Source organism: Cygnus atratus, chromosome 23 (assembly GCF_013377495.2).
Source record: "Cygnus atratus isolate AKBS03 ecotype Queensland, Australia chromosome 23, CAtr_DNAZoo_HiC_assembly, whole genome shotgun sequence".
Taxonomy (NCBI): domain Eukaryota; kingdom Metazoa; phylum Chordata; class Aves; order Anseriformes; family Anatidae; genus Cygnus; species Cygnus atratus.
Genome location: NC_066384.1, coordinates 6,684,336 through 6,702,751, shown reverse-complemented (window position 1 = coordinate 6,702,751; position 18,416 = coordinate 6,684,336).

Sequence of the window (18,416 nt, the reverse complement as noted above, 5' to 3'; positions counted from 1 at the left end):
TAGAGCCCATTCTTGCACAGACATATGTAGCCTTGTTCTTTCCAATGCACACTGCTTTATATTCACTGGTGTTGAATTTCATCTGCAGTTTTATTTCCTAGCTACTAATTGTTGGATTCATCTGTTTAAACCATGGCTGCCTGTGTGACACCTGGCCACCGAGGTCTCCCTAGGAGAGAGATGGCGAGCAGCACCAGGCACAACTCGTCACAGGGACACATCCTGGACAGGGTGATCAGCGGTGGCAGGGCTGCCCCCAGGGGCTGCAGGCTGACGACCAGCCCAGATGCAGGGCTGCTGGCCGCTGGCTGCTGGCCGGCTGTCCACCTCCCTGGGCACACAGGTCTGTGAGCAAGACATGGGGTGGACATGAAAAATAGGCAATGAGAAGGGAGCCCTATAATGCTGACAGCAGATTTCCAGTTCTGTGCATTGAAAACTTGCTTGCTTGAGCAAGCACAGCGAGCTGATGCTGCACCTCCCCACAAAGCTCGTGGCCCCCACCCAGCACAAAGCTGGGCTTGGCTCTGCCTGCCCCAAACTCTCCGGCCCTTCCAGGGGTGGCACGTCTGCGCTCCCCAGCCTTTGCTGCCAGGGATAACTGGGGCTCAGCAGCTCAGTGGTCTCATGACCGGATTTCTCAGATCTCCCGAGTTAAATCCACCTGGTTCCGGTGATCTGCTCCTGTCGATGCTTCTGACTGATGCTTCAGTTTGAAATGCTTCCCAGACCCCATCCCTAAAGACCAGCTCTGGCGCAGGGACCGCGTGAAGCTCTCCCGGTGAGCGATAATGCAGATAATTCATCCGTGTGACCTTTTCCTCGCAGAGTGTTTCTCTTGCATCTTTACCATCTCTTGGCCCAGCAGACTTTTTGGCAGGCTCTTTGCTTCTGATGTATTTGAAAAAGCTTTTATTACCAGCTTTTACACCATTAGCAAGCTGCTCCTCCAAGCCTTTCCTGGCTTGGTCTGCCAGGGTTTAATATTTAGCTCACTTGCCTTCGTGCCACTCCATTACGTGCTGGGGGAGGCTGGTCCCAGCTAACCTGCTGCTGTGCCTGCCATCTCCCCCACACCCCCAGGCTCTTGCGCTCCCAGAGCAAACACGTGGGCAAAACCTTCACATTGCATTGTGACATTTGGTACTTAAAGCTTTGGTTTCTGGAGTCAGGTAACTCCGTGGCAATGTCAACTTTCACCGTCACCTCCTCCCAGCCCAGAAACAGGGCAGTGAGAAGGGAGAGCCCAAAGATAATGGGGTAACAGGAGCAGTCTGGTGCCTGCGATGCCCCAGGGTGAAGGAGGGAGGCTTGTGTATCTGGGCAGCTCTGCAGACCTCAGCCCTAGCTGCCTGGAGCTGGTGGCAGTGGGACCCCTGCACATCACCTGTGGCATTTAATTGTCCTGGCTGGCGTGCCAGTGAGCAGACCGGCTTTCCTCCTGCCCTGCATCCTCAGCTCACACCACCCCGTGCAGGGAGGAGAAAGCCTTGCAGGGGGAGAGGGATGGACGCAGGGTTTCGTCTGGATGCTCGCAGGCTGCAGACGGCTGATGACAAGATGCTTGAGCCAGAAGGCTGGCAGGAGCTGCCGCTGGCTCTCAGCAGCACTCGTGTGACACTGAGCAGAGCCGCTGATTACACCCAAGTCCTTCAGCGGGTGGGGGGGACATTACAATCAATAAGCAGCTCTGGATATTATTTAAGAAGTCAATGGTACCAGCTTCAGGACTCTCTCATCAGATAACTGAATGGCTGGGGGAAATTCAGATAACACCGCGGTGAGATCGCGGGGGAAAGGCAGGTTAAGAGGCGCAGCTGCCTCCAAGCAGCACAGACTCTGTTATCTGCGGAGGAGCTACCAGGTCTCACTGTCAGCTTTTAAAGCTTTTAATGACACAGCTTGTGAATGGAAATAACCCCCGTAAAATAAAGGGTGGTGCGTTTTTCAGTCTTAGATTCTAACTTTGCGGTATTAGCGAGGAGCTGATCAATTTTTCATACAAATGTAAAAATCTAGGTTGGTTCGTTTTGGGATGTGATGAATGCTCAGCCCTGCCAGGGTCTTTATATAATCTCACTTGGGTTTGCAGCAAAAAAATAAGTAAAGAAAGAAAACTAGGAGACCCTGGCTAATGCACAGACTGAAAATGTCACAGCACACATTGGTCCTGGCCCTTTCCTGGCAGGACTTGGTCTGTCATCCACATGGGATGGATGAGGACTGTACGGGGACCTCAGTGTTCACCCTGCAGCGGGTGGTTCTCCCTAAATGCCGTGGGCAGAGGAGCACCTTGGCCCCTGGAGCTGACTGGGCACATGGAGAGCTCCTCGCGCGGGGGGTGTCCTGCGAACTGAGACCCCCAAGGGGCCCCCAGAGCAAGGAAGCTGCTGCCTGCATCCCCCGCCAGCGGTGGTCTCATTGCGTGGTTCCTCCTCTGGGAGGTGGGTGGCGGAGCAGGAGAAGGGGATGGTGCCCACCAGGGGAACCAGCAACCAGTGGCCATGGTCCCCACCTGCTTCTGGGGCGCAAGGGGATGTGGTGCTGCGATGAGCAGGAGCTAATCCCAGGCAGCCAGTGGGAATTTCTGGCCATCTTCTGGAATCAGTGCATGTGCTGCTACTTGGGGAGGCCTTGAGATCCCGTCCTTCAGAGGCACTGCCATGTACACCCAATTCCTCACCATCTGCAGGGGGGGGCAGAGGGTACAGGCAGAGGAAAGCCGGTCAGGTGCAAGGGGTATGTGGGGCTGGACACCGAGGGGAGAGCCAGGTCCCATGGGGACAGGATGCAACAACTTCCTGATATGGTTCTGAAATAAGTCCTAAACACATGGGTACTGCTCAGCCTGCCCGGCTCGGGGGCCCACCAGAAGATGTTCATTTGTTTCCCCTCATCAGCTGCTCCTAAAACGGCCAGTCCTGATCTCAGCCGCATGCAGCGCCAGGTCCTCTGCACCAGTTTTGCAGACCGGCTTTGTAAAGACTCCCAGAAGATGCCCAGGGTTGGCCAGGAGCTGACAGCTCCCACGATGGTGAGAAGGTCACCTCGTGGGGGGCACCGGCCCGGCGGTGGGATCTGGCCGGGTCTATCGGGGCAGCTGGTGGAAGCCACAACTCAGCACACATCGCTGCCCCTGTTCCCTGCTCTGCTGCTGCTCTGGGGTTTGCTTCTCTGAAGGTGTCCCCAGGGCACAGGGCTGGGGCAGCCCTGGCTTGCTCGCAGGCTGAGGGATCCTCATGGGGCATCGGAAATCTTCCTCCTCCACCCAGAGCTGGCTCTGCTTTGTCCCCTGCGCCACTCCACTCGCTCCTGCATGCTTGTTTGTCCTTCTGCCCTCCCCACCCACCTCTCCTCACCCTGTCCCCTGCCTCCTGTCCATTCGGACCTCCCCAGATCTGTTTCAGGACTGCCCTACGCCATGTCTTTGTTCATCACTGCTCAGTGACGTCCACAAGAACTTCCCAGGGAGCAGCAGCAGCAGGAGGAGCATGAAGACCTTCAGCCAGCCTGGCCAGCTGCCCCCCTAGCGCCGATTTTCTCCCTCTGGCCGTGCCCACCCCTAACTTGACCTCTGTTTTTCTGTAGCCCAGGCTCCCTGCAGCCCAACGGGTGGCCACAACCCACAGCCTCAGCCAGACTGCACCTTCTGCCCCCTGTCCTGCCCCTCGCTGACCGTACCCTGGGCAGGGGAGGTTGTGCCTGCAGCAGTCCAGAATCTACAGAAAGGCCCCGGGATGTAGGTGCTGGTGGGCAGTATCCTCTGGAAAGGCTCATGTGGAGCCTCCCCTGCAAGAGCTAAGCCACGTCCCCAGCACCTGCACCCCAGCGGGGCTCTGCCAGGTGACTCCTGCACAGAGGGTGCTTTTTTGGGGAATTTTGGAGTGGAAATGGGCCATGTGCTTGGAGTGCCAGGCTTGCTGCTTGTTCCTGCTTCATCGCTGCATCTCCAGTAACACTCACCTGTGCAGGGCTGGTGCTTGGGGCTCTCTGGGGTGGAAAACCCAGGGCTGCTGGCAGCTTCTGGCGCTTGTGGTGAGCTGAGTGCTCGTAAATCCCTGGGGCTGTGATTAATTCTTTGTGTTGTTATTTAACAGCTTGTCAGGGTTTCACACAGGCAGCTCCAGGAAGATGAAGGTTTGGGGGTGACCTCACCTCAGTGCACTCCAGCTGGAGCTGCTGGTTTTGGGTAGTGCTGTGAACAACTGCTTCTCCATCCGTACAGCTGGAACGAGGGACACCAAAGTCCTGAGCTCCCGATCCACACAATTCCTCTTTCCTTCCTGTGCCTTTTAGACCAGTTCCCCCAGAAAACTCCAAATTGTGCTCCCAGACTGATTCAAACTCTGGTTTTCTGTACCTGCCTCCTAAAGCTTTGAGTTCCACAAAGGATTTGTGCTGCAGGCTTCACTATTTCCTTTCCATTATTGGACTTAAAACCCTCTGTGTGTGGGGAGCAGCTCCTTGTGTCACTTTGCCTTCCCCACCACCCCTCCAGGGCTGCTCCCTGCTTTGCAGCCCTGTCTGCGTTGCAGACCTTTGCCTTCTCCAGGGCTGAGGTGACCGGTCCTGGACCTGCTTTCTGTGGTCTCTGCAGGTTTGCTGCTGAGCATCATGCTCCAGCTTCTGCCATCACCTCTCCGGAGCAGTAAATAGCACGGCTGGGTGCACGAGGTACTCCTCGGGGGGGAAAGATGTGCCTACAGCCTTCAGCATCGCCTTCCCCTTCCCAGCTCATGTCGCTCCCTCCTGCTGCTCGGAAGCTTTGGGTGAGACCCCAAGCAGAGCCTGAGCCCCTTCCCACCAGCTGTCCCCATCTCCAGCTGAGGAGGGGCGAGGTTTGGGGCAGGACGGCAGCGCTGCGCTGCTCTGCAGCTCAGCAAAGGTCGGGGTTCAGAGCAGCCAGGAGAGCTGTGCTCAGCAGAGACGCCTGACCTCGGACCTTTCAGTTTGAGCTGAGGAAAGGAAGAAGGTAAGAGAAGGCACCTGACCGAGCAGCACGGTGCGGCCTCCCCGGGGAAGGCAGCTAGGCATCGGTAGCCTGCTGCTGCTCCTGCCTGGGCCAGGGCTGGGAGGTGGCTCAGGAGCCCTTCCTTCAAACAGGAGAACAATTAACAAGAAATAAAATATCAGCAAGCCTTGAAAATCACCTGGAAGATAATAAAGAGAAAACAAATCTCTCCTTTTTTTGAGAGAGAGCTCTTCTCGGCTCAGCAGATTTATTGCTGCCTTTTTAAATTTTAACAACTTGCGAGGCCAATGCACTGACTTCCATTACATTAAAACTTTTGCTTTTTATTCCCTAATTTGAAGCAGAAGGGAAGCTAAATCACCAGGCAGTGAAAGGTTTGCGGTCGACAGGCGCTGCTGTGCGAGCAGATGGATGTCTCTGGCAAGGTGTCCTGTCTGCGAGGTGGCACGGGGGTGCAAGGCGAACGCGGTGAGCGGGGAGGCTCCTGCAGCATTTTGGGGTCCTGGAGGTGGGTGAGAACTGCTCTGAGAATGTGCTCCACCTTTTTGAGGTCAGATGATGTGCTTTCTGCAGGGCAGGGGCTGGTTAGGGGGTTTGGGCTGGCTTAGGGCACCCATGTCCCTGTGGTGGGATGGTTCTGCACAAGAGTGGGGCTGGTCCACCCGCGGACACGGCTTCAGTCTGGCAGAGGCAAGGAGAAAGCAGCTGCTGTGCTCTGCCACGCCTTGCTGCAAGACCTTGAGCAGACACTTCTTTCCAGCTTTGTCTCCAGAAGGGCCCTACAAAAAGCCTTTCCCTTGGGTGTCTTACAAACCTTTTTCACTTGTCACTGCTTGGCAAGGACTGGGGGCCTCAGGGGGATGCTCACGGGGTGCCCGCACCTTGCCTTCACCCACTACATCCAAGCAGAGGGCATGTTGCTCTGTGTGCCTCCCCATGGGACACTGTGCCATTACCCTGGCTGTCCCCTCAAACTTCAGAGCTGAGCTGGGGCCCTGTGGGCAAGCACGGTGTCTCCCATTGCCCTCAGAAGACCTGGACCACGGGAGCCCAGAGAGCTGCAGGGTGCCACGAGGGGCACAGCCGTGCTCGGGGCATTCAGAGCCTGGTGTTGACGTGTGCCAGCCACCCTGGGCAGTGAGGACAAGTGCAGCAGAGGCTGCAATGTGCTGTGCACCTGCATATTGCTGGCTCAGCGCACAGGTTTCCTGGGGTTGTTAGTGGCACTGTTACCTGGTGGCAATAGTGAGTGCTTCCCTGCTGAGGGGATGTGGATTTGGTGTCAGGAGCAGGCAGACCGACAGCCTGGGGTTTCTGGAGGTCCCTGTGCACCAGGAGGGCAGGAGGGGAGCAAACCCTGTGCCTGGTGGCTGCATCTCCCCACCTGGAGATGGGGAGCAGCTCAGGCTGTGCCTCGCACATCTCTGGTAGGTGCCGGCAGCCCAAGGCAAGCACAGACACTCTCACCTCCGACACGGATGTGGCTGAGTGCTGCAGGGTTTTATTTGGCCAGAAGTCAGGGAAACTCCCGAAGGGGCAGGGTTTGCATCCTCCTTCACACCTCACGCCTCACTCCACGTGCAAACACCCACGTGCACCCCACAGCCCTGGGGCTCTTCTGTGGGCTTTGGCGAGGGGTTGGCCTGTGAGCAAAGAGCAGGCAAGGTCTGCCAACTGGTTCTAGCTGAGGCGTAGAAGAATTTAGGGTCAGATCCCCTTCTTTTACAGGCTGAAGGCGTTCTAACCAGGGTACAGCTTTTCCTGGTCTGGGAAACCTGGTGGCCACAGTCCTGCAGGGGTCTGCAGTGCAGCGTCACCCACGCGCCACGGGGACCTGCCAGCCCTGAACGAGGGTGCTGCCCAGGCCCCAGATTTCATCAGGGTGGAAGGGGAAGCGAGATGGCACAAGCAGAGGTTGTGCAAACCCGCGGAGTTACTCATGGTCAGATGCGGCATTGAGAACCTGCTTTTCGTGAGGAACTTGACTTGCTAATGAGCAGCGAATCTGGGTCAGGCATTTCCCACACTGGGGATGGGTGGACGCGGGCACGGGCACCTACCCGGGAACCTGGAGACACGAGGCAGGGCAGCCGGGTTTGTCTCTGCCTGTGACAACCACGGGGAAACTTGTGCGCGGGGCGCTCTGCCTGCTGCCTCCTGCCAGTTTCAGCGGGCTGGGTGCGTGTCTCCGCTGGCTGCGAGCAGCCGCAGCTGTGCATCGGGCCCCGGGATCGGCACAGAAACTTGGCTCCTGCCCGCAGGTGCCTGCTGCACCGTGGGTGCAAGTCCCTTCAGGCCCCAGCTCCTCCCGCACAGTGCCGTGGGTCGCAGCTGCCCCTCTCCTAGGAGCAAAGCAAGAGCTCTCACTGTATCCTGTAACGCAAGAACTGTGCTGCCCTGCACGGGTGCTCCTGGGGGGAGAGGCTGACCAAAGTCGTGTCACCAACCAGCCCGTGGCTGTGCTCCAGGTCCCTGCTCAGCACCCTCCACCCGCTGGGGTGGGCAGGACCCTCCCTGACCCAGGGACCCCCTGCCAGAGCCGCCCCAGCTCCAGCACCGGGTGGATTTTCTGGCCCCAGGGCTGCAGCACGGCTGGGAAGAAGCCTGGCAGGGGGTCTTCCTCTGCGCCCCCCCTGCATGGGGATAGGGCTGGGTGTTCTGTTCCAGCATCTCATGGCTCTTGGACCAAAATCTCAAAAATTAGACACAGCAGTCTTTTTCATTTGTATGCACGTCTGGGCACTGGATTTAAACACGAAATTGGTGCACTAAACAGGGGTGGAAGTACACGCAAGTGGCTAATCAGACCTTTACACCCTGTGTGCCGACTGGGATGCCCTTGCCTGATTTGCAGGTTGCTCTTGCCTTGTAGTCCTCTAATTCCTTGATCCAAGCAGCACATTCAGGCAAAATCAATGTAAATAAGGCTCCTGTGGTTCTGCCTCTCCCTGTCAGAGCCCAGCACTTGAGTCAGATGGACAAAAAAACTGCTCTCAGCAACTTATTTATTTTTTAAAACGAATCCAGCCTACAGCAGGATTACGTGGATTAGCAGCTGAGCATTCCCCTGCCTACAAAACATACATAGCCAGCCAGCCAGAGACTCACTGACGGGAACCCTGTCCTCCAAACACGGCGTGTATTTGCATGGCCTCTTGGCTGCTCGCACCTGAGCCCATCTGCTCAGCTGGTTCGGGGTATGCCCACACCCCCGGGCTGCTTGGAGAGATGCCCTGGGGCAGGGTCACCAGCCTGGGGGTGTGGGTGGGCAGGAGGTGCTGGGGGCAGGCGGGGGGTCCTGTGCTATCACTCCCTGCAGGACACTCCCCTTGCCAGCAGCCGGTGGGTGTCATGGAGCTTGGGGCACAGGGGGGCTGAGGGCTCTGGCAGGAGGCTCGCTGCTTCTGTGGCCAGCTGCTGGCGAAGCCGGTGGCAGGAGTTCACAGACTCCTCAGGGGAGGAGGGTGAAGCATGGCCTGAAGTCATCAGGATGAAACCTGGGCTGGTTGTAGGGGGTATTGGGTCACAAAAGCACGGGTGTGGGAAAAGCGTCCCAGAAAGCACCTTGTGTGGGAGCATTGCTGGGGAAAAATGTCTGGCCCCAGGCTGGGAACAGGTAGGAGATCCCCCACCTGCAAAGCGAAGTCCCAGCTGCTGTCACAACCAGCCCCCTGAGCAGCCTGACGGGCTGGGCTGGCTCCGAGCCCCACGGAGCAGCACGGTGATGGAGCTGGCACCACCCTCACGAGGCTCATCCCTGGGTGCGGAGCCTCCTGTCCTCCACGCAGCCCCCAGGGGCTGGGGCTCTGGGGGCACCAAGCAGGTGGAGGCAGCAGGGTGGGCAGAAAAGCTCTGGGGATGCCAGCTCTTTGCTGTGTCCTTGCTCTCCCTCCACCGTTGCTGCTGGGAGGACGCTGAGCTCCAGCAAACACTGGCAGCCTGGTCCCCTGCTCCCCGTCCCCTATGGGAGCTGCGCAGCCTCCAGGGCTGATCCCTGCTGCCAGCCCCGCACCCTGCCCGTGCCTGCCTGCCTGGCACGGGGCAGGCACCGTGGCACGGGGGGAGCAGCCCAGCCCCGGTCCCTGTGCCAGGGAAGCCCGCTTGGCTGAACAAGTTTTCACTGACACTCTTTTTTTTAATTTTTTTTTCTGCAATGGATGCGTGCCAGCAGATTTGGAGCTGCTGTCGGCGGAGGGAGCCCAGCTCCCTGCCTGCTCTGGCGGGGCTGCTCGGGGAGCACAGTCCCATGCGGGGGGGAAACCCTCTGCCTGCAGAGAGTCGCTCAGCCCAGGCTGCAGCTGCTGGGGGGGTTTGGGCTCTGCCCAAGGGGCTCAGCACCAGCCTGGGCAGGTGCTGGTGACCTCCCCCCCCTCTGGCTGTGTCCTGGTGCAGGCAGCCTGGGGGCTGCATCTCCCCATCAACATAGCCAGAGCCTTGCTGCCGTCCTGCCCCGTCCCTCTCTTCTTCCTAGGACCTGCCCCTGGGATTAAACGATAACTTTCAAGTGGGAGACATATGTGTGGAGCAGGTGAGATGATCGGAGGGAGGAGGACACAGGTAACACTGATAGGTCTGAAGGTTTCCCTGGTTAATGTACGTCTGGTGCCTCCTGTCTCAGTCACACCAGGAGCAACACGGGCCCCTTCTGCCTTGCTCAGTGCAGGATGTGGACGTGGACGAGCCTGTGACTCACTGACAGAGACTGGGGAACAGAAGGTGCTGAGCAGCTTTGTCATTCCAGATGCATCATCCCTCCTCCAAACAAGGCAGGAGCGCGTGCTAATAATCCGGGATCTCGTAATTAAATACCCTGCAGCCTGAATATGTATAAGAAGGCACAGTTACTGTGCTGAGGACTATCTCACTTGTGACATTTCTGTGGGTTGGAGTTGCTTTGCTTTGCAACTTCAGTGCTCACGTAGGGCTGGCTGTATGCGGCTCGCTATCAATCACGGGTGTGAAAAGTCCCCCAAGCCACCAGAAAATGGAAACAATCTTGAATGCTCCTGAAGTGAAAGCAGAGAGCCATTCCCAAGATGTTCCTTCACCAGCAAAATGGCTTTTTAAGGAATTCAGACAGAAGAGGTAATAAGGGAAAAACTGTACAGGAAAAGAAAACCCCACCACCTGCAGCAACACAGCATGATAGGAAAATTCAGGGAGGAAGGGACTCTGGAGGTCTGCCATGCAAGCTTCTGCTCTAAGCAGGGTCAGACCAGGCTGTTCAGGGACTTTTTTCAAGACCATTTAGGTCTTGAACGCCTCCAAGGACACAGACTGCACAACCTCCCTGGGCAACCTGCTCTGACATTTGATGTCCCCCGTGATGAAGAAGTGTTCCCCTATATCCAGTCCGAACCGATCCCAGTTCAGCTTGTGCCTGTTCTTTTATCCTCTTACCCTGGGCTATTGCACAGAGCCTGGCTCTGCCTCCTCAGTGACCTTCTCTCAGGTGGCCTCGAAGTTCCCCAGAGCTTTCTGGTCCTCAGGCTGAACAAACCCACTTCCCTCCGCCTCTCCTCAAACATGCTGCAGCCCCTGGAGCTGCTTGGTGTCAGCCCCTGAACTGCCTCCAGTTTTGTGATGTCCACCATGACCCAACATGCGTGAGGTCTCTGGGTGCAGTCTAATGAGTGTTGTGCAGAGGGGGAGCAAACCTCCTTCCCAAGCACCCCGAGCATGTGTCCTGCATCTCCAGGCATGGCCTCGGCCATCCAGACAGAGGTGGGCACGCAGGGGGGTGGCCACTGAGGGCTACCCAGGAGATCTGAGGACAAGCGGTGAAAACCCAGGCAGGAGGGGACCAAAATCACCATCTGGGGGCTCGCTGGGCAAACCAGCAGCCAAAGCTGGTGCTGCAGCACCACCATTTCCAAAGGAGGCAGCGGCCCAGGGGGAGGATTCGTCCCCTGTGGGGCAGCAGCGAAGCCCCAGCGCCTGCCACCCCTCCCGAGGGCTCACCGGGGAGGTGGGAGGAGGCGATGCCGGGCAGGGTGGGGATGCTCAGGGTGGGGAAGTCGGCTTGGCTGCAGCCTCCCCGTGGAAAGGAGAAAGTGCAGCACCGCCCTGCGCCGGGCACGGGGCCAGCGCGTCCTGCCCCGGCAGGCAGCACACCCCACGCTGCAGGGACGCTGCTCAACGCGCTGAGCTGCTGCCTGTCAGCCTGGGACGTCCGTGGTGGCCATGGACCCGAGCTCCAAGGAAACATGTGGCGTGATCCCTGGGTGCTTTGGGGGAGCAGAGGACTGGTGGTGTGCACCGGCTGCGGAAGTGGCTTTGTGGGATGAAGTGCTCCCACCCCAACGCACCATATCCATCCTTACGGAGCAGCTGTGGCAACATCTCCCTAAACCAGTGCAAAGTGGGGTTCCTGTAAGTCTGTCCCATGTGGGGGGAAATGATGGTGATGAGGATCTGTGCAGCGCTCGCCCTGTGCCTGCAGGGTGAAACACGGGGCACTGCCATTCTCTGTAGCCCTGTCTAGAGATTTAAACACCACCTTCAGCAGGCATAACCCCTTGGTGGCTTCCTCTCAGGTATTCTCCGTGCTGAAGGCCCAAATCTGCTGAGCTTTCCCACTGACCCCCTTCAGGCCCCTAGGTCGCTGTGCTGCCTGTAACGCTCAGCATGATGGAGCTCTGGGACACCCCCTGCTCCCAGTGCTCCCATTTCTGGGTGTACCCACCAGCTGCTGGGACCGCCTGGGAGCGGGGCAGGTCCTGCTGCATTTGGACATCACTTAGGTGTGATACAGCTTGCAAGAGGGTAGTAATTGCACGGTGCAGAGTTCCTCCTCCGCTTTGTTAAGCAACCATAAATGAGGTTGCATTGGCACTATCAGATGCATTCTGTTACAATAAATAGGGAAATGTGTGTTTCTGGGTCTTTTCTAAGAAAAAACAGTCAGATCTCCATTGATGGACCGGCCAGCCTCTTGGGACGTGCCACCGACTGGGGGCTGCCCGTGCCTGAGCTGGTGGGCTTCCCCGAGAGCGAGGACATGGCTCGTGTCAACCCTGCTCGTGGGCCAGGGTGCGCCCGTGGGCTCCCATCCTGACATCTTCTGACACACACGAGGCACCAAGCGCTGCTGTTGTCCCGCTCCATCCAGGGCCAGGTCTTCTGCTGGGCACTCGGTGCTGGGGCAGAATTTCAGTGCACTTTGAAAAGATTTCGCTGCCAGCTTCCATCGCCGAAGCGTTCCTTCACCAGTCTGTGTGCAGCAGCCCCATCCCTACCGCTCGTGGCGGGGCAGTGGTGTGCGCAGTGTTTGAGTGCAGATTGCCTGGCACTGAAATACTCCATCCCGTATTCGCTGGTGCTTCAAGAGCTGTGCAGACTGTCCAGCATTTAAGCAGCTAATTGCAGAGCTATTGGCATGTCTGCAGTGCATCGGAGGCTTGAGACATATATATTGTTGTAGGCCCACAGAAGATTAGGTAATTTGTCCACATTTGCTGACAAGAACAGGCTTTGACACGGTCTCCCTAGCTCATTGCCAAAGCCAGCCAAACCCATGATAGGCAAGAGGAGTGTTTGTAGGGAAGCACAGCCTTTGCAATGAGCCTCGCAGAAAGACAAAGCCCTGGGGGCACGGCACATAAAGCCCAGCCACCAAGGGATTTAGTGTTTCCACCGCCATTTGGGAAAAGACAGTCCCAGCTCTCCGGGTCCCTGGCCGCAGCCCATAACCCCAGGTACAACCAGCATCGTCCAGCAGCACGGGGGCAGGACAGGTGGGGAGCAGAACCTGGGCTTGAGTTCATCCTAAGGGACTCCAGGACTTCTCCATGAGCCTGGGGGCTGAGGATGTGCAGAGTTTGTGAGGGGCTCGTGTGCTGCTGTGGGTCAGTCGGCACGTGCTTGTGCACGTGTGGAGCGTGCCTGGGCTGAGGACAAGGTCTCGCAGGTGCCTGGTCCATGAGCAGCACCTCGTGCACTGCCCCTCGCACAGCTCAGCTCCCGCGTGCTGCGCCAGGCTTAGGGGAAACTGAGGCACTGCCGCAGCTGGGGAGCACTGGAAGCAAAATGCAGGCGGCACCAATTGACCTGTCTGTCTCCGAGGCAAGCCAGCAGCAGGTGACCGCATCCACCCTGCGCAGGGTGGGCCCCGCGCTGTTTGTTGGCCGAGCTGCTGGAGAGGCGCCGCGAGTGAGCGCACGGGGCGGGGAGCCCAGCCCTGCTGCTGGAAGCCGTCACCCCCGGGACGGGGCCGAGCAGCCGCAGGGCAGAACCGGCAGCCCCGGGGCGTCACGAGGAGCCGGGCGTTCCTGTGGCACTCTTGGAAAGGGTTTTCCTCCCTGCGGGCAGGGGCCGGGAACTGGCCGTCCTCCCCGAGCCACCCTCTGCTCGGGGTCAGCGGGAGTGCGGGGCGGTCGGACGGCGTGCTGCGAGCGCTGTGCTCGGGTAAAAATATCCTCTGACCAGCACCTGCCTCCCTCCCCAGCACAAACAGCCAGCCTCTGCCGGGGAAAACACCACCAAGCCCTTCAGAAAAAAAAAAATAAAAAAGCATCTGTAATTTTCCATGGAATGAAGGCACATTTTTGGCCTCCCCAACCTTTGGCCACCCTTTTGGGGCTCGCAGCCAGGGTTTCATGGGGCCAAGAGCCTGGGGCGGGGGCGAGTATCACCTTCCTGCAGGGCGCAGCCAGCACCCACCCAGGGCTTCCCAGCAAGGGGCTGGCACAGCTGGGTGCTTGCCCCCCGCAGCACCACCACCCCCTGGAGTGGGAGGCAGCGGGGAAGGGGCTCGGGTGGGCTCCCACAGGACAGGATGCCTGACCCCAGCTGGGGTTTGGAAGGGGAAGGAGGTTCCCGAGTCTATGAGGACGCCCCCACTTTGGGGACATCCAGCTGTGAGCACAAACTGGAGGGGCAGAGCCACAAATCTCCCAGGTCAGGCACCGAGCTGTGCATGTCCCCCCCTTGCCGTGCAGCCCTTCATCTCGCCCAGGTGTGGCAAGGCCCCGGGGCACCCAGCTTCCCAGCACCCAGCCCCCTGTGCCACCCCAGCTCAGCCCCATCTCCACAGGCTTGCCCGAGGCTGCAGCCTGGCCAGCTGCCTCTGCCTCCAGCTGGGCTCCCCTGCACGTCCCGACCTGCCCGCACCCGCCGCTGGGCTGCCCGGGGCAGGAGGGAGCCAAGGCGGGGTTTGGAGGGGGCACGGAGGGGAGCAGAGTGCAGAGACCCGGCAGTGCAGGGTGCCGCCAAATCTCCTGTGGGGCTCCCAGAGCAGCCCAGCCCCATGCCCACGTGCATCCACAGCAGTGATGCTCTCTGCGATGTGGGACCTGGGGCTGTGATGGGGCCACGATGCCCACGGTCCCTGTAGGAGCCAGGGGCTGTGCCTTGGGTGGAGGTAACTTCCCTCTTGCAGCAAACCCCTGCAGAGAAATGCTCAGAGCAAATAAGACCCATGCTCATGCTCGTCCCTGCACCATCTCCCTGCAGCCTGGTTGCACTGGGACGTCCAACTGGAACAACATCCTATCACCTTCTGTCTCCACCTGGGACCCTGCCCACCTCCCCTTTGGACAGGTGGGGGCCGTGCGTGCAGCCCCCACACCCCTCCCGCAGACGGATGCTCCTCCTCCCCGCCTTGGCGATGCCGGTATCTTGGTGTGAAAACACAAAAGTATGAAAATACAGTTCAGTCCCTGCTCTGTGACCTTCAAAACCGCCCAACATGTTCGGCTTGGATGCCGAGCCCAGGCAGATGGCCCTTGTCAGCCGTTCTGGCCGGGCAGTGCGGGGACGGGTGGCACAGCGTGCCAGCACGGGAGGCCTCAGGGTCATCGGCGGAAGAGCAAAGAACAGGGCAAGGTCTGGGGCTGGAGGGGCAGGGTGCAGCCGGACGCCTCCTGCCCCGCACCGTCCCCAGCTGGGGCTGTGCGAGTGAGGCTGCAGGTGGTGGAGGACGGCTTGGGCACCGGCCGAGGGCAGCTTCCCTGCTTGGAGCTCGGGGAGCCGGGCAAGGCGGCTGCCGGCTGGTGGTGGGGACCAGAAGTGACCCGTGCCAGGTGGGGGAAGGCACGTCCCCCCTTCCTCCACTCCACGGGGACACCGAGACCCGCATCGTGGGGAGCACCATGGCTCCTGAGGGCCAGCAGAGGAGAACCAAGCCAAAGTCACATCACCTGGCGGAAGGGAAGGGTTAAACGGCCCGTCAGGGCTGAGACTCTCTGGAAGCACGGGAGACAGCTGGAAAAGATTTAAATAGCTCGTAGCTGTGTGTCTGCAAGCCCTGGGTGCCAGCGAAAGGTAGTCTTATTTCTGATAATATCTGGTCTGACACACTCAGTGTGTTTAGCAGTTTTCAGCTCACTCAGGCAGATGAGACTAACTAGGAAGCTCTCATGCAGGGACTCCTGGATGCTGCATTAACATGCACCCTCTGAGAGGGATGTTTTCGCCTCTAAATGCAAATAGGGGCTGAAGCTATGGAAGAAGCCGTGGCTGATCTCAGCCTGAGGAATCGGGCTGGCAGCTTCAGGGGCACCCAGGCCCTGGTTTGGATGCATTCGTGCCTGAAAGCAGGGCAAAGCCTGACCGGGGAGCACAGAAATGAGGGCGTTGTGCTCTCACCTGCGGGAAACCAGCACTGGGAGCCAGCCACATCCCACAGAGGTCTCTTGCCAAATGGTCCCTGCTTTAGATGGGGATCCCCTGAGGAGGCTGTGGCACGTGGCGGGGAGCTGGCAGCGCCAGGCTGTGCCAGGGGATCTGGGCGGTGCCGGTGCAGGGCCGGGGAGCCGTGCGCTGTGCCGGGAGCTCTCGCTGCCCGGTGCTGGGACACGGCAGCTGGGCCAGGAGGGGAGGTTAGAGGGTTTGTGAACTCGCTGCATGACATAACACGGGTCTCTATCGAGCAAAGATACATCTAATCACGCGGAATTAGTACCGAGAATTAGCACTGAAAACGGTTATTAAGTGTTGCTATTATTAAAGAGCGGGGAGCTCCCTAAGCGCCGTTCTGGAGCAAAATTCAATGCCGACAGCGAACACCATAGGCTGGTAAGAAACGTTCTCCCCAGCTGGTGTCTCACAAAAAAATGGAGCTATCAGCTACACGAGCGCGCTCCTGAACCGTCCGCTTGGTTTTTCAGCCAAGCTCCAGCCCTTTGAAAATGAAGATTTGGGTTTTCCACTGAAAACTTTTGTTACTGACGTGCCCCCTGACCAGAGGTAGGTACCACCTGGTACAACGTGGTTACGGGTGAGGACATGGGTATGGACAGGGACGGGCCCTGCACCCCAGGATGCCCCCGGCCCCGGCAGAGCCCTCAGGAGGCTGTGGGACCCCAGCCCCGAGGAACCCCCGGCCCCCGTCCCAGGAGGTGACTGGGAGCCTTGCGGGAGTGCCGCGCCCTGAGCGAGGCTGCAGGAAGGCACTACCTGGAGGGGTTTTCCATCAGAAAACAGGTTTTTATTGAAATCAAGCCTTTTCCTGGGAACTTGTCGATTTTGCTGCCATTTTCTCCAGGAAGAAGTCTAGCAGAATCACTTTGACTTTCTTGTTTCAGCAGTGTCAAAATGTTTATTCTGATCATGTCAAAACACCAAGCTCATTTCTGGAAAGTAAAAATATTTCATTTTGACTTTATCATTTCGTTCGCTTAACTCCCAGTTTATGTTCCGTGAAAGCATTTTTTAATATGCGCCGCCTGAGATCCTTTAGCGCCGCAACGTAGGGATGCGGCGAGGAGACAGCTCCCCATCACACACCCGGCTCTTCAAAGGCCCCGATCAGCGTTCGGGCGAACCTTCATTTTGCAGGGCATGCCGAATGCCTGGCTTTGCCTTTCAGCGCAGGGCAGGCTGCTTGCACGGGCAGACACCCTGATCTGCCTTGCGGACAGCCCCTGTCCCTTTGGCTGTTGGTGGCTCTGTGCCCAAGCCCCGCTGCCCTGGTTTGTCCCCAGGGAACAAACGCTGCAGGGCTCAGCGTGGTCCTGGGGGTCCCGGGGGTCCTTGTGCTGCGGGTTCAGCCCAGCTTCGCAGGTGCCTTGCAGCAGCCCAGGCCCAGAGCACCCCTCAGCCCCCCGCCACTGGGGGGTCCCTCCGCTGGCTGCTGTCACAGGCCTGGTTGGTGCTTTCTGGGGGCAGCGCTGGCACAGGGCAGTCACAGCCACCTTCTGCCACCTTCATTTGCAAGGGGCAGCTCACGTGTGCGGGGCAGGAGGTCACCGAGCTGGCTCTGCTCACCCTGTCCCCACTGAGCTACGTGTCCCCTTTCAGCCTCGTTCTTCCCACCCCTTGCTGAGGCTGGAGAAACACAGGGCACCTCTCCTAGAGCCTCAGCTTCACAGGATCAGCCAAGGCGCTGAGCGACATGATCATCACCATCAATCACCATCAATCATCATTGTCATCATCATCTTCATCACCCAGAGAAAGGTGGAGCCAGAGGAGCTGGGGGGCGCACCACACCCCAGCAGGAAGGGTTTGCCCAAATGCTGCTGGAAGCTGCCGGGAAAGGAACAGATTTGGCAGGTGGGGGGATGGCCCCTGGGGACACACAGCTGGCTCCGATGGCGGGGACAGCCCCGGTCCCACCATGCTGCATCGGGAGCTGGGGCAGTGCCAGGTGGTGCCACAGGGCGCTGCAGGGTGCCGCAGGGCGCTGTCACCCCCGTGGTTAGGACATGGGAGGGCAGCCGGGGTGACAGGCTTGCGTGATCCCGGACCGGCCGCTTGTGCAATCTGGGGAGACGCTGGCACAGCCTGAGCTAACTGGCCCTGCTGCCACCTCCAGCGGGGCTGGGAACCTCCACCTGCCGGCGTGGGACAGGGCTGGGGAGGGCCTCCCAAAATGCCAGCACTCACCCCCCTGCTTCCCCCAGCACGGCCACGCGGTGCCAACACCCCGGGCAGCAGGGCATGCCCATGGGATGTCCCTGCTGCCAGCCCTGATGTCACCGGGATGGTGGCACTGGGTGCTCCCATCCCTGCTCCCGAGGCTGCCTCTCACCATACAGCAATGCACGAGCAGCGAGGCCTGCTGCTTAACGGGCTGGTGGCAGCGTGCAGCCAGCTTAATAGAGATGCTCCCGCCTGGTGCCAGGCGGTTAAGTGATAATTAACCAGGTGCTGGGGAAGGTGATGCTGGAAGCCAGCCCTGCGCTGCTGCCGCCGGTGCCAGCAGCCTCAGACGGACGCGCTGCCCCTGCCCGGGGCACAGACCTGTCCCTCCCAGCACTGCGCCTCCACCCCGCAGCGAGGGGCTGCACCCTGGGCACCCTCACCTCGGGGCCGGGGGCTGCCGAGCCTCGGCTGGGACCCCGGGCGTGCTGGGAACAGGAGCGCTGGGCAGCTCGGGTGGCTTCGAGGCGCAAGGAGCCACGAAGGCGCCCGGCACCTGCCCGCCACCCGCACCCCAGCTGTGCGCATCCATCCTTGTCCCTGCCGGACTGCTTCCCGGGGGGAAACTGAGGCACGGGGT